At 32.6% G+C, this 15,368-nt stretch overlaps 1 protein-coding gene across 1 annotated transcript in view; it reads left to right on the top strand.

Annotated features, from left to right (window-relative positions):
- The window catches only part of KLHL1 (kelch like family member 1), a 432,606-nt gene that overhangs the window by 359,463 nt on the left and 57,775 nt on the right, over positions 1–15,368 (top strand). The window lies entirely within an intron of this gene.

The following is a 15,368-nucleotide window of genomic DNA, read 5'->3' as shown; positions in this document are numbered from 1 at the left end:
TGTTGACATGAGGGCAGAAGTGTTTGCAAAGTATTTCTTCTTAGTCCACATATCTTAAAGGACACTCATTTTACTAAGTGATAGACAATTTCTATTATCAATTATGTGAAAAAATAGTGTAGGATTAAAATAGATGATGTGCTTGTAGTAGTCCACACCTGAATCTGAACTTCTGATTAGAGTTGTTTAAATGCTAACTAATCACTCATCTTTGCTGCCCCTTCTCCAACCCTTATTTTAGATAAGAATAATTCAAATATTAACTAGTGGGTCTCTCAATAAAGATTGAAGCACAACCATATGAAAAATACGTTTATTCAATAAGTTGACATATTCTACAATAGGAACAATATAATTAGAACTTTTAGATTTTTATGAATAAAACAACTTTACATTGTTGCTAATACATTATCTCATGTTAAATGTATAGAGTCTCACACTCTTTGTTAATAAAAAGACAAATGCTTTGATCTATAATTTTGGTTTTATTCTTTAAGGTGTTTATCTTTATTTAAACAATAGTAGCCATTATTTTTTTTCCTAAAATACAGCCTATCATTTTGTTTTATCTATATGATAAAATATTTATGTTTCATTAAGACTGTTAATTATACACAGTACAATCAAAATAAATACTGAGATCAATTTTTCCTATTTTGTTTGTGACAAATATAAATAGTTGCATATTCCATAAATCAGTATGAATAAAAACATACTGACTATTCAACATCTTAAAGCACTAACTTGGTGTTGAATCGAAACAATTGCTAAACATTAGAAATAAGTGTAAAATATTAATATTTTAGGTAGAATTTATAACTAAGAATAATAAAGGGAGAACTATCAGAAAAATGGAGTAAAAAATGATTGGACTGATGTGAATCCAGACCATGTCTATGTTTCTTCTTAGACAAAGTTCTGACCTTGACCCTGTTTTTTGATCCCCAGTACATGAAATCACCTTAAACTAAAAGCTACTTTTTATTTGTAAAATAAGTGCTAAAAACTCTCCCAAGAATTTTAAGTACATTTTCTCATTTAACTCCCACAACAGCTCCTTGAGATGAGTACTATTATTATCACTATTTTTACAGATTAGAAAACAAGACCTCAAAGAGATGAAGCAATTGACTTACTTTTACAAAGATACTCAAAACTTTTTGCATCTAATTCCATGCTGTAACAGTGACTTTTTATTAATATTCTGCTCAGGTTATGGCTTGGAAAACACCTTCATGTCAATCAGCTACATTGGGCCCTCCATATCCACAGGTTCTGCATCAGCAGATTCAACCAACCAAGGATTGAAAAATATGTGAAAAGAATTCCAGAAAATTCCAAAAAGCAAAACTTGAATTTGTGTGAGCAGGCAACTATTTACATAGCATTTACATCATATTTACAACTATTTACATAGCATTTACATTGTATTAGGTATCAGAAGCAATCTAGAGATGATTTAAAGTATATGGGATGATGTGCGTAGGTTATATGCAAATACTATGCCATTTTATATAAGGAACTTGAGCATCCTCTGGTTTTGGTATGAGCAGGGGCAGTGTTGCAACCAATCCCTTGCAAATACAGAGGAGAACTGTTTTCCCAGGCAATGGGTAAATTCCTAAGACTTTTTAATGGAAAGATATGTGTCATGCCAGAATGAATAAAAGAGGGACCAACAAGATAAGACATTTTAGGAACTTGTGAGCAGTCATTTTCAACTTCTACAGTTGCTTATTTTATTTATATTTATTTTCATTTGTTTCCATTTAATTAAATACAGATGCATAGGTATAGCAGGACAGGGATTAGCAAATCAACATGCTTTTCTCTTCTGCCTCTTAAATTGGCATTTTCTAGTATCAGCTAAAAACTCTACAGGTCCATCACAAGAAAATGATGGATTCCTGGGAAACTTGTCTTAATGCAATTATTTTATATACTTTACACATTCATTTATAAATTTTGCAATGTTGAAAAGGATATAAATCAGAAAAATAGCTTAGCGAAATTTGCTGTTTTGAAGTGATATCTCCACATTTTGATTTACATGTTTCCCTATTGTGATCATTTCGTCAAAGAGTAAAAGAAACATGTTACAACATTATTGTTGTTAAATAGAATTCACTCAAAATTATTTTATAATATACAATCCCTCAATCTCAGCATTTAGGAAACCCTAAGATCTAAAGTTATGTACTCAAATCCCTTCACTGGTAGTCCCTCTTGGCAAAGAAAGTATATCTCGTTCTCATTTTAGATTTTATACCTGTTTTTGACTACAAGCAGCTAGCGTGAATCTGTGCTAACAAAGGTCAGTTGCTGCTAGTATATAAGTAAGCATGAAATGACAGACAAGGGCCTTTAGACGAAAAGTCTATAGTGGGATCTCTATCCTTGGCCCTTACATCTAGAAATTTGTAGAAAGTATATTAACCTGTCTGCATCTCCGTAAAAGATTTGAGATGTAAAGGTAAAGATAAGTGGTTCATTAAAGGTAAATTGAGGCAGTTAATTCTCATTGCTTAAGACAATTTTGAAGACCATGGATAAAAAATGTTGCCAGTATTATGATACCGAAGTGTAAGGAGTGCCTTTTTGTTTGTTTGCTTTCCCTTATCTTTGAAAGTTGCTAAAGGCATACAAAATTAGATAATAGCTTACACAGAGAGAGCAGGCTGGAATGACCAAACATGCAACACAGAGCAAGAGTCTGCAAAACGTAGAAGAGGACATAGAGGAGATTAATCTGCAGACAGTATGGATTAGCAGAGGAGTCTTGATGCAGAGAGGAACAGGTTGGTAAAGCCAGAATGCATAAACAGCAGCTGATAGCATTGTTCTGAACACCAGATTTTACAGTGGTGAGATAAGCCAATCACAGCTTCCCAAAGAACACTCTGAAGATTATGTAATTGTTTTACATTTGTTTATGCCATACACACTTGTAATACATAAACAACAAACTTAGGTTAGGATCCACTAGTAAGAAATAAAATAATTAGTTCTCATGTGTTGTTCTGTTGTACAAGAGAGATGTTAATTACCTTAGTCTCTCCCCTTCAATTAATTCCCCCTAATAACAAAGTTAACTTTCTGAAACACAAATTTGATTGTCTATTTACCTGACTTGAAAAAACAAACTCTTTAACATGACATTCACAGTTCATCAATATTTATCTTTTACCTAATGCTATCTTAAACTCTGCTACTTCCCTCCACTACTACACCTTGAGATTTATCACACTAAATGTCTTAACAAGCTGGAAACACACAAAGCTGTTTTACAGCCTACTTTGCACAAGATGTTGCCTCCACCCAGACTGACCCTTCCTCTGTTTCCTGACTAGAGAATTCTTATTCATCTCATAATTTTTGGGTCTAATGTCATTTTCTATGTAAATTCTTCTCTTACCACCCTTTGCAAAGCTAGTTGTTCTCTCCTCTGCATTCCTGGTACATAGTGGTTTTATTATATCACCTAAAGCCGTGGTTCACACTTATTTAATTATCATACATAGTCCGTTAGCTTCTAGTATGAAACTGTGTCGTATTCATTTTTATTTAACTGCCTACAACTGCCTAAAATATTGCTAGCTCATAATAGAACTTGGTTAAGTGAATGGAAGACAGTATTATCGATTGCAGAAAATCATTAATAGACCCATTAAAAAAAAAAAAAGCTCCCTGTGAAGATAAAGCATACACTAGTTCAATTTCTATATACACCTGAAGTTCAAGTATATATATTTTTCTTTCAGTCAGTAGAACCTAGAAGAAACTCAGGAAATCGAAGTTCAAACAAGAACTAATTAATAATTAACAAAATATAAACAGAGTCTTAACTAATGAAGTTTTTAATAATTACTAGGTTTTTATTCATATCACTTCAAGGCCAAAGTGTTACAAAAACATATACTGTGCTCAAATGTGGGGAAAATTAATCTCTAAGAGAGAGCAAGTAGAAAAAAATATTAGCCCTGAAGTCTGTTTCATGGCTGTAAATCACTTGATATGTTAGTCTTTTTTTTTTTTTTTTTAACATGGTACAAGTAGTTGTTTTTCATTTTTATTTTTTTAACATCTTTATTGGAGTATAATTGCTTTACAATGTTGTGTTAGTTTTGACTTTATACTTGATAAAGTATCTCCTTTAAACATTTAGGCACTTGTTTTAGTCAAGATAGCAGCACAATTTTCTTTTCATCTATTGTTCTGGTAGAAAGTTTTCTTAGAAAATGAAAAATAATTCTTTAGTTTTAAAAAAACTTTGTAAAAATGACCCGGGAAAAATCCTATGATTCAAGTGTAAGTCAAAATATGTTGACTTGGAAAAATTTATATTCCTACTACTTCTTTGATTTTACAATGTGGAAATTACTCCTTTCCTCTGATAATTAAAAAGTCAGTTTGCTCTATCTGAAATATGAGGAAAAATAAACATTTCTCAGTTATAAGGATAGAATATTTTCCTTTACTCTTCACAGCTTAAATAGTTAATATTAATTCAACCCTATGCTATATCTTAAAAATTAAATATAATCAAGAATCAGTATAATTTTCTCAAAGAGGAAATTTTCTTAAAGCTTTATCTTTTAATTTTCTTTCACACTACTGCACAACCATTTCTACACCACTAGGGATTCCAAAACGTCATATACTGCATTTCAAACCACTGAAGATTAATTTGTTAGTCTAGGCTTTAGTTTACCTAATTAATCAATTATTTCCTTCTTTGTTTATTCCTCCATGGTTTATCCTCTCATGCCTCTAGTGAACAGCCATTTATTGAGTGTCCATTAGATCCATATCACTGTTGTAGGTGCTTTGTAAGATCCAATAATTAATCAGAAAAAAAACTTACTTTCACAGAGAGTGCAGTTTCTTAGATACAAATCCTAAATTACTTTAATACTATCTAGAAAGAAATACAAGACTTATTAAAAAATTGTCAAATCATGGTTTCATTCTTTGCAACTTGGTAAGTAAGAGAAAATTTTATCTCTGGAGACTTGGATGGAGATTTGAATGATGGGTAAAATTTTTGATGTGCTACCTTAGGGGAAGACCTTTTACAGTATAAAGTACAATATAAGAAATGTAATGAAAGATAGGATACATGTCACATGGATGAAACACTAATTATTGCAGCTTACTGATTTGAATAATTTATGAATATGTTAGTGGTAGATTCAGTTTGTAAAATTTGGCCAGGCCCATAGGGAATCCTAGAGGTAAATCACCAGTTCAGGGAGCCCCATGTGCTGCAAGAATGGGTCAGCATCAGTACCCTCCCCATGTTCAATCACTGTCTGAGAGTGGTCAGTAAGAAGTGTGAACTTGGCGCAAGTTCCATGGTGGATACAGACAGGCAATAGTCATTTATGAGTGGCATATTTTTATAGTTGATACAACAACTAATAAAAGTAAGTATTCACTCTTTTTCATACTTAGCCTGTATTTTGTTTCTGTTTTGCTCAAGTAATTCCCTTCACTTATGTTGTCTTGCATTGGTGTTTGTCAATATTCTAGTCAACCTTTACATCCTAGTTCACTTGCCTCATCTTCTGTGATATCTTCTCTGATCACCCAATTACAACCCATAATCTCTGCAGTACTTTTCTGTTTTACCTTAATTGTAATTTTTGCTTTAAAAGTCAGTAATAAGTAGCTACAGGAAAGCTGGCATTTAGAAAAGTAACACTTCAAAATCTATTACAATTGCAATGTTTTTACATGTATACAGTAGTCCCCCCTTATCCACAGGGGATATTCTCCAAGACCCCCACTGGAGCCTGAAACTCTGAGTAGTACCAAACCCTATACATACTATGTTTTTTCCTATACATAAATACCTATGATAAAGTTCAATTTCTAAATTAGGCACAATAAGAGATTAACAGCAATAACAAACAGTAAAATAGAACAATCATAACAACATATTGTAATAAGTTATGAGAATATGGTCTGTCTCTTTCTCTCAAAATATCTAATTGTACTCACCCTTCTTCTTCTTGTGATGATGTGAGACGATGAAATGCCTCTGTGATGAGATGAAGCGAGGTGAATGATGTATGCGTTGTGACATAGTGTTAGGCTACTACTGACCTTCTGACCATACATCAGAAGGTGGATCATCTGCTTTGGGTGATCCTGGATCATCGAGTCATGAGGACGTTGATGGCTGGATGTCAGAAGCAGGCCGTGTTGATCACTGGGGACCCCAGGAAGGACAGAGTGGGACAGCATAAGATTTTATCATGCTACTCAAAATGACACACAATTTAAAACTTAGGAATGGTTTATTTCTGGAATTGTCCATTTAATATTTTTAGACCATGGTTGACTACAGGTAACTAAAAACACAGAAAGTGAAACTATAGATAAGGGTGGACTACTGTACAACATTTTTTAAAACAATGACTAAGCATTGCATGAAATCATTCTTGGGCTTTTCATAAGACAAAACATATATTCATTTAGCAAAATATTTAGAGAGGACAATTTTTGTGGAAGATTTTGTACCAGTAATTTAAATTGCCTAAATGAATCAAACAAAATGGAGACCTCAGAAATAGAGGCAATGTGTCACATTAGAGTATATTTAAATCTTTAACTGATTCTTTCATAAGACTTTTTCCATATTCCCTGAAATGACACTAGAGGCTGAAATTTGATTAGAAGACCGAGAGTCTTATTGTATTGTTAATAATCCTCATCATATTGAATACTTATGCAATGTTAAAGGTGCGCCAGATGTTTTTCTAAGTGCTTTGAGTATATTATTTCATTCATTCCTTGAAGCAGCCCTATGTGTTAGGTACCATAACTAGCTCAATTGTACAGTTCAGTAAACTGAAGCACAAGAGACTAAGTAACGTTTCCAAAGTCACGTAGCTCGCATGTATTTTTTAATAGACAGAATGTGTTGATAGAATGATTGAAGGAAGGGTATAAGGAAAGAGATTTATAAATACATCCTCTGTATTTGAAAGTATTTCCTGACTCTTTCCTTTTTTCTTATATCAACTTCTGCCACATCAGTATAAGACACCATCATCTCTCACACACTCTATTGGCATGGACTCATCCATTCTCATTTCTCCATACCACATCCAGTATGACGTCTAAAAAAAAATAGAATTGCATCACATCTCTGCTTTAAACATTTTGTTAGCTTCACATTGCTTTTAGGATTAAAAATATATATATTCTTGCTGGCACACAGAGCCCCATACTGTGTGATACTTTAGCTCTTCAGCCTTATTGTACTCCATACTGCCTGTCCCTTAATTTCCAGTTTTCTTGTCGCATTGGCTTTCTTGCATCTCCTCAGACAAACTCTGCTTCTTCCTGATGCAAGGTCTTTACACTGCCAAGAATTCCTCACCCCCAATGAATCCTAATCTTCTCCTAGATCTATCTTAGCTCAGTCATCACTTGTTCACTTTAGACAAGAGCCATTCCTTTCATCATGTAGACAAGTACTTAGGTAGTGCCCGTTTGATGTACAACTCCCCCTTCCCCACCCACTGTACACTCTGTGAGGATATGTCTTACAGAAGGTATACCATAGTTATTGGAAAGCTGGGTAGATGATGAATGAATCCATAGAATGGAAGTTGTGTAATAATAAAAGTGATGTTAGCTGACTGCTAAAAGTCTACAGCAACTTCAGTTTCATACACTTACATATAACACACACATACACAGGACATGAATGAAAGATCTTGGAGACTTGCAAGGTTGGCATATTATTGGTGGGGGGCATTCTGTCATTGTTCTAGTACAATTGCCATGTTCTACTGTGGCAGTCATTCTCAACCTTGACTGCACATAAAAATCACTGAACGGAAATTTTTAAACATATCTGTGTTTAGCCCTCAGCTCAGAACAATTAAATGAGTCTCTCTAATTCAGACACTGGTATTTTTTCAAAATTTCCTGAATAATTTTAATGGGCAGCCAAGACTGACAATCACTATCTCAGTCAAGGAAAGAGTGAAATACACCAGTAGAAATTATGCTTTTTCTCTTTGTTTGCAGATCAAGAAAAAAAAAAAAAATATTTTAAGCTTAAGTGATTTTGTAGGATTGCATGAAAAATATCCCTAGTAAATTATTCCATTTTGTTCTACCTGTGGTCAACATGTTAAAAACATATTTGTATTAATCCATTTATATTTTACATCATAATTATATATATAGAGAGAGATTTATATAGAAGGTATTGTATATATTGTATATTATATACATTTATAATATTGGGGAAATTTTCACAAGGTCTTTCTCCTCTCTCTCTCTCTCTCTAGAGAGAGAAAGATGTATTTAATATACATCTCTCTCTATATATATATGATTTTGTAGGATTGCAAAAATCTACGTATATATGTGTATATATATATATATATAGAGAGAGAGAGAGAGAGAGAGATGTATTTAATATCTTTGGGAAATTTTTATGGAGTAATGTGTATAAAACATATATAATTTTACTTATCTATTTCCCCATTACCATTATGCAAGTTATTTTTGTTTAGTTTTTTGCACAGAACAACTGTAAAATATTCATTTTTATGAACTATTACTTGGTGATTCATTGCTTCTGAAGTAAAACTATTTGATAGCAGTGGAAATGCCATCCTAATCATTAGTTATAAATATATACTAGGTGCTACTATTTCTTTGATGATGACTTTAAAAAAATGGTTTAGAAAAGAAAATCAAAAATAAGTTATGTCCAGAAGGTCATATGCATATTGTGAAGCCATTGATGATTTCGATATATTTTGTGACTTCCATAGTGTAATAATTAGCAATATTATAGTAATTTATTCAACATAATGATTAAGTCAAAAAAATTTAAATGCATTAGTATTCATTTAAAAGTAAATATTCTCTACCTAGGCAAAAGGAAATCTCATATTTCACAGGCTTGTGCTTTTTAAATTATGTAATTAATGGTAAATATGTAAACAGTAAAGCAATACTAAAAATTAGTTCCATGATTTCATTATTTTGCATAATTACAACATGCATTCTCTATAAATCAGAAAGACTGAGAGTTTAGATTTAGCAATATTTTGAATGGATAATATTAATGAGGATAGAGAAAAAGGATAATTTTCTCAGGAGAACAAATTAAGATTCTGATTATATTAATACAGAAATAGTAAAACAAATATTTTGGGGTAAATTATGTAAGCAATAAATTTTGCTTTTAAGTAAAAATATTTGGGGGAATGACCTGTACAAATGACCATTCCCATGATTACTCTCTATATTCAAAGGCCTTAATGTCCATTGTATTTATTTGTGCTCTAAAACCCACATGGATAATGTTCAACTTTAACTGTGCTATCTTACTTGAAAATTAGGAATGGTTTTCTACTTTCATTGAACTATCTTGAAGAAAAATTACATAAAAATTCTAATATTTTACTGCAGAATTTTCAAAAGGAGTAATATGTGCAAGAGCTAGAGTTTAACATATATAAATTATTATATGTATGGAAAAAGAACATTTTGGTAACAGTAAACATCAAAAAGATATTTTAAATTTTTTTTAAGAAGTAATCATGCAATTATTTAGCTTGAGACACAAAAAATAGCATTAAATATTTCCATTGCTTCTATTAGATTATTATTTTCTTAATGCAGGTTTAATATTGTTACTGAAAAATATTTTTGCATTGTTAATCTTGTTTTACTGCATTTGCAAAGATATTTTTTAGTAAACATAAAGAAGAAATTGAAAGTATCATTTTGCAATTATTCTGGCCTAATTATTCACTCTGCTTAATAAGATCCTTCTGCAAGGGAAAAATCACACAATTCTGGGTATACAGTACTTGCTCAACTGTTAAGTTATAAGTAGAGACGTTTGGGATATGAATTTAAGTTTTGAGGCTGATGATACATCTTACAACTACTCCGTCATCCTGCTTGCAGTTCTTAACGTCTCAGCTTTAATGACTTATACTAAGGGAGACCATAGTGCCCATCTTATTTATATTACAACTAAAATTATTAAGAACTTGTTATTTGCTGAGCACCGCAAATAATTGAGGTAGGTACTCCTGGGGAACGAGGGTACTGAGATACAAGAAACTTAAGGTATTTTTTTTTTTCCAGTGTCACATAGCTGGTAGAAATAGACTGAGATTTGAGCCCAGGCAATTACACTCCAATGGCAGAGCTGCCAACACTCTTCTGCCTTTTTTCCTGCCCCTGGCCCTGATATTCTCACCCAAAATACCTTGATTACTTAAAGAATATTAATATATAAAATCATTCAATTATGTCTGTGTTCCTATTTTCTATATTCCACATGAGAATGTAAGCTCTATTTTATCTCCAGCAGCAGATATGGAAACGTTCTAATATTTTTTTAGAGAAAGTTAATAGATTAATTGCTTATCTAAATCTTTCTTGACTTATTGTAAGAAATATTTACTAGTTCTTGTACCTCAATTACTGTATTTTGTTTTCTCTCATAATCATAATGTTAAATTATAAAATATTTCAAATTTTTGTAAAAGCTAGATCATAAAACTTTCACTAAGTATTGTTAAATTTCCCTCCAAAGTGGTATTCCTAAATGACAATTTCATGATAAAAATATAAGTTCCCAATATTCTTAACAGTGCTTGATATTGAAACACTTTTACATTAAAAAAAATTAAAGTATGGTTGCCAAAAACTTACTCTCAAACATGTTTTATTTTTATATCCTGATTATTCTGATTACCACTTATATCAAACATATATGCTTACAGGACTTTTATATATCCTTTTCTATAAGTTTCCTTTTTATATCTTCCTAAGACTTGAATATGAGGATAATAATAGCAATTACAATAGCTTACAAAAGTTGAATGGCAATAATGTATCAGATTCTGTTCTAAGTGCTTTATATACATTAATGCATATAATCCCTACCACAACACAATAAAATCATTATTATAACTATTCTCACTTTAGAGATGAGAAAATTGCAATATAGAGAGATTAAGAAATTTACCTATGTAAGTGGTAGAGCTTGAGGAAAATCTTAAACACACATGTATAAACCAAGGCCAAAATATTAATGACAGATTAATACATTTGATTATATTATTTTATTAAATTTGTGCACTAAAAATAAAGTTAGAAGTCTTAAACATACAAATTTAACTTCTGGCCTTGAAGGAGTATCTAGTGTCTGTGTAAGCTTTCTAGCCATGTACAACTGTGAAAGATGAATAAAATACATAAATCAAATTCTTGAAGACATCACAGATAAACTAAGGCAGCCAGGACCTGAGAAGCAAGATATCAAAATTAGAGACAATACTAATTTCTATCAGAAATGAAATGGACCTATAAAAGTTGCTTATTCATACAATGTAATAGTATATGCAATGGAAAATAATAAATGATTGCCTCACCTAACAACCTGAATCAATGTCATAGACATAACTTGAAAGGAGGAAGACACAATGTCTAAGTTTGAGCTGCTATAACAGAATGCCATAGACTGAGCAAAAACAACAGAAATTTATTTCTCACAGTCTGGAGGTTGGGAAATCCAAGATCAAGGTGCTGGCAGATTTTGTATCTGGTGAGAGCCTGCTCCTGGTTCACAGACAGCCATCTTCTAACTGTGTCCTCACATGGCAGAAGGAGTGAGGGAGCTCTCAGGGGTCTCTCTCAGAAGGGCACTAATTCCATTGATGAGGGCCTCTCCCTCATGACCTCATCACCCTTACCAAAGGGCCCACCTCTTAATACCTCACATTGGGGGTTAGGATTTCAACATGTGAATTTTGAGGGGACATGAACTTTCAGTCTTTGACACACAAAAAAGAATATATTAAATGTGTTAATTTGTAAATTTAAAAGAGGGGGGAAAAACTTACTATAGGAAGAAAGAAATCAGAAAAATTATTACCTTTTAAGGGAGGTTAGTGACTGGAAGTTGGTGTTCTGGTATGGAAACAATGTAGATGATGGATATGTGGTGTTGTTCGTGTGAAAAAATATCTTATAAATTTTGTATTTTGTATATGTTATACTTTATGAGTAAAAGATTTTTATGAAATCAAATAACCTCAAAAAATTTTAAAATAAGTCACAAATCAAATATATTTTAGAGTACATAACAGAATAAGTAGTTACCAGAATGGATTAAAACTTGTACAGTACTGGTCCAGAACCCACTTTCAAAGTCAACAGTAACTTTTGTCTCTCCAGATCCAATAGAAATTTGTAGTTGGCCAGAAATATGCAAGTAAGTAATTGACCCACCCACCTGGAATCACTCTTCACGCTTAGTTTCCAGATATCAGAAGTTTCTGGAAATCCCTCCAACCTATCTGGCCATTTCCTCTCTGTCTCCTTTGTTCTTTCTTCTTGTATTGATTTGGAATTGATATCGGAAACACTCTAAGTAAGGTCTTTTGTGAGTAATGTACTTATTCCATTTTAGTTAAATATTCATTGACTAATATATATAAGCTCAGTGAGGGTAGGGACTTTGTCTTGTTCACCTATGTGTTCTTGGCACTGTGTCTTTGGTGCTAAGAAAAATTCCTGACACATAATAGACATTCAATAAATAGCAGTTGAATGAATGAATTAAAAAGCATCATTTTACTTTCACATCAGTGTTGAGACATAATTCTCCATGGATCTTTCATATTTCTCACAGCTTTTGACCAAAGCACTGACTGCCCCTCCCCCAAATTATTATAAGAAATACTAGCAAGATAAAGATAGTTCCTATCTCCAAAGAGAAAGGCAGGCATACTCAAAAGCATGAAGATAATGTCTCCTTCTGGAGTAATGGGCATGTAAGTTTATTGCCAATTATAAATTAATTTACTTTCAACTTACAACTTTCAACTTCAACTTTACTTACAACCTACTGCATGTACAGGTTCCACCTGATGCTTGTCAAAGCAAAAATTGTGTTAGACAAACTTAAACAGACAAGGAAGACTTTATTCAAGGTTATTGCAAGAAGGAAGAGAGGCCAGGATTGAGGCTAAATTCACCTCCACTAAAACAAAGGTGGGAGAGCTTTTGAGACCTGGAGTGAGTGGAGGAATCATAGGCAATCTATGTTTGTTAATTGACCTTATCTAAAGGTAAAGTAAACTTTCTACCTTCCAGACAAGAGGTAGACTTACAACTTGAAGCAAGGTGTCAGATGAAGTTAAGTTAAGCCCACAGAAACTGGGAGATAGGGATGCTATCTTTCTTGAAGATTATATTCCCAGGTCCTTGAGAAAAAAGATTCTGTGGCTGTAACACTGGCAAGAGGTTTCTTAGACTTACATCTCAAAGGGACAGAGAAATTATAATTTTCAATTACAAATTGTTCAAAGTAAATTCTCTAAGGAAAGTGAGGTCAGGACTCTAGAGGCAGGAGAATCCTGTCTAAAGTATGGTCAAGCTGAAGGAAATGTTAAAGCCCTCTTGGAATCACCCTGTGGGAATTGGGGCTTGGAGAACCAGTCAAAAAAATTGGTGATTCTCTGACTATTGTTGTTGCTGTGAGTAATAACTACCTTTCCTCTTTGACTCAGGAGTCTTGTGTCTTCTCTCAATATACATACATTTGTGGCAGTTTACCTTGTCAGCCATCAAATAGGATAAAATCACAGATGCTTCAGAGTTCTTAATAATCTGACATTAGATTTTGAACTTTGGGGAAAATTCACTAGAATTTTCCTACACTGAATGAGACTGAATGAGATCACTTCAGTCATTATTAACATAATATGTAAATATTTAGCAGTTGTTTAAGATATAAGAAAACCCATCTAATGAAGAACTGAATTGACTGGAAAAACAGTATATAAAAGTTGTATATATTGTCCCACTGATGACTCATAATTAATTTAATTGCTAGTGTTTAATGATTTCAGTTTATAAAATAAGAGGCATCATATTTTTCTAAGCTTTAGATAAGTTTATTATGAAGTGATGGGGAGTCAAACACAGAGAACCCTAACCTCAAATTCAAACTGATAATGTTACGTTGCTTAATGCAGCATTGCTTAAAGCAATAAAGTACTTTAAACAACAGTGTAGAAACAATCTTCAAAAGGAGAGGAACAAGATGCATCACCTCTGATTTTTAGATTTTGCTTCTTCACATGGTCATAAATAAGCAAATGTATTATCTTTCATAAAGCACTTAGGTCATAATATTTAGTTGGATTCCATTTTTTTCACTTGAATGAAAAAATTCAATTAATAGTGAAGAGTTTCTACCTCATTGCAATTGTTTCTCTTTTTTTTTTTTTGAATTTTATTTTATTTATTCTTTTTAAACAGCAGGTTCTTATTAGTTATCTATTTTATACATATTAGTATATATATGTCAATCCCAATCTCCCATTTCATCCCAACACCAACACAATGTCCCCCTTCCTCCAAATGTATCCATACATTTGTTCTCTACATCTGCGTTTCTATTTCTGCCTTGCAAACCAGTTCATCTGTACCATTTTTCTAGATTTCACATATATGCTTTAAAATACAATATTTATTTTTCTCTTTCTGACTTACTTAACTCTGTATGACAGTCTCTAGGGCCACCCACGTCTCTACAAATGACCCAATTTCATTCCTTTTTATGGCTGAGTAATATTCTATTCTATATATGTACCACATCTTCTTTACCCATTTGTATGTCGATGGGCATTTAGGATGTTTCATGCCTTGGCTATTGTAAATAGTGCTGAAATGAACATTGGGGTGCACGTGTCTTTTTGAATTATGGTTTTCTCTGGATATATGTCCAGTAGTGGGATTGCTGGGTCATATGATCATTCTATTTTTAGTATTTTAAGGAACCTGCACATTATTCTCCACAGTGGCTGTATCAATATACATTCCCACCAACAGTGCAAGAGGGTCCCCTTTTCCCCACACCCTCTACAGCATTTGTTGTTTGTAGATTTTCTGATGATGCCCATTCTAAACGGTGTGAGATAATACCTCATTGTAGTTTTGATTTGCATTTCTCTAATAATTAGTGATGTTGAGCAGATTTTCATGTGCCTCTTGGCCATCTGTATATCTTCCTTGGAACAATGTCTATTTAGGCCTTCTGCCCATTTTTTGATTGGGTTGTTTGTTTTTTAATATTGAGCTGCATGAGCTGTTTATATATTTTGGAGATTAACCCTTTGTCCATTGATTTGTTTGCAAATATTTTCTCCCCTTCTGAGGGTTGTATTTTCATTTTGTTTATAGTTTCTTTTGCTGTGCAAAAGCTTTTAAATTTTATTTCCATTACTCTAGGAGGTGGGTCAAAAAAGATCTTGCTGTGATTTTTGTCAAAGAGTGTTCTTCCTGTGTTTTCCTCTAAGAGA

Source organism: Balaenoptera borealis, assembly GCF_965194805.1.
Source record: "Balaenoptera borealis genome assembly, chromosome: 18".
Classification (NCBI taxonomy): Eukaryota; Metazoa; Chordata; class Mammalia; order Artiodactyla; family Balaenopteridae; genus Balaenoptera; species Balaenoptera borealis.
This window is presented reverse-complemented; position numbering and strand designations above follow the sequence as displayed.